This window comes from Nycticebus coucang, chromosome 2, assembly GCF_027406575.1.
Source record: "Nycticebus coucang isolate mNycCou1 chromosome 2, mNycCou1.pri, whole genome shotgun sequence".
Taxonomy (NCBI): domain Eukaryota; kingdom Metazoa; phylum Chordata; class Mammalia; order Primates; family Lorisidae; genus Nycticebus; species Nycticebus coucang.
Genome location: NC_069781.1, coordinates 140,499,031 through 140,500,715, shown reverse-complemented (window position 1 = coordinate 140,500,715; position 1,685 = coordinate 140,499,031). Strand labels below are relative to the sequence as shown.

Genomic DNA, 1,685 nt, shown 5'->3' with positions numbered 1-1,685 from the left:
TTTGATTAATTCACTTATTACTTCTGGGAGACGTTTTGTATGTGTATTAATTGGGATTGTCTATGTAGACTGTCATGTTACTTATAAATCATAACTCCGATTTCTTTCTTTCTAATCTTCATACTCTTTATTTCATTTTTTTTTGCCTTATCGTACCAGCTACAACTTCCATCATTATGTTGAATGTAAATGAAGAGAGAGGATAACTTTGCATTATTGTCAATCTGAGTAAGAAAGTATTTAGTGTTTCATCATTGACTATAAGGTTAGCTGTAGGGTTCATTTTTTTATGTGAGATAGGAAATGTGCCAAAATCATAACAAGATTTGAAGGAGACACATCTGGCACATTGTCTTGAAAACCAGTCATCCTGCTTATAAACCACAAAAGGATCTTACAGATGGTCTTTATCAAGTTGATAATGTTCCTCTCTATTCCTATATTTCTGAATTTTATTATCAATGAATGTTGAATTTTGTAAAATTCTTTCCTCATCAAATGATATGATCATGCAATTTTTTTCTTCAGGATATTAATATGTGGATTACACTGACTGATTTTCAAATAATGAACCAGCCAGCCACACATTCCATGAATAAACTCCATGGGGTAATGGTATATTATGCTTTTGGAATGCTTACATCAAACTGTTTGCCATATCCCTCACCCCACACAATTATTGTGTTAAGACATTCATACTCTACTCTTAATAGATTTTACATGTAAAAAAAAAGTGGTACAAACATCCTTGATCTTGAGGATTAAGAAAATGAGAAAAAAAATTCCTGAATCGTTATTAAAAGGACTCTGTACAATGGAGTCAACCACATCTTTATCAACATGCTATCATTAGGTTACTCAGGCTTTAAAATAAGCCAATACGAGATATGTTTGAGGTTGAATGAGGCATTCTCAATAAAAATTCTGTGACCATAATATAAACTCAAACCATCTCTAGCTGGGGCTATGTTCGTTCACCTTTCAATAGTAACTTCAATCCAGGCCCACTCCATACCATGAACTGCCAAGCAGGCCTCCCTCAAAACCTAAATGCAATTGAGCACGGGCACTCAGTGGTAGGGGAAGGATGGATATATTTCCTCTCATTCTTCATTTTTATTCTGGCAACCAATTTCAGAAGAGAAATTTCAGAAATATTTTTTCTTTCTTTTTGAAACAGAGTTTCACTTTGTTGCCCTTGGTAGAATGCTGTGGTGTCATAGCTCACAGCAACTTCAAAGTCTTGGGCTCAAGTGATTCTTTTACTTCAGACTCCTGAAAAGATGGGACTACAGGTGCCTGCCACAATGCCCCACTATTTTTTTAGAGATGAGGTCTCACTCTGGCTCAGGCTGATCTCAAAACATGTGAGCTCAGGCAGTCCACCCACTTTGGCCTCCCCAAGTGCTAGGATTATAGGTATGAGCCACTGTGCCCAGCCTAGAAATATTTTTTCTGTAGTGATTGATATTCCTTTCTTTGACTTGAAGTTGGATGACTCTCTCACAAATGCAATGCTTGGGGCAAAGTTTTTATCTATACTGATGACCTTTTGCCCATTAACCAATAACTTTAATGAAGCCCATTAATTACAATTCCTAAGAGTAAACTCATTCATCTGTCTGTGAAATGAATCCTTATAAGTCAAAGTGATATGTTCCCAATTTCTTACCCAATAACCTGCT

At 35.8% G+C, this 1,685-nt stretch overlaps 1 non-coding gene across 1 annotated transcript; it reads right to left on the bottom strand.

The window, feature by feature from the left end:
* Window positions 1–290: 290 nt before the first annotated feature.
* LOC128580364 (small nucleolar RNA U13) lies at window positions 291–393 on the bottom strand. The gene has a single exon (XR_008378658.1). It is a non-coding gene; the product is annotated as a small nucleolar RNA U13 (small nucleolar RNA).
* Window positions 394–1,685: the final 1,292 nt, after the last annotated feature.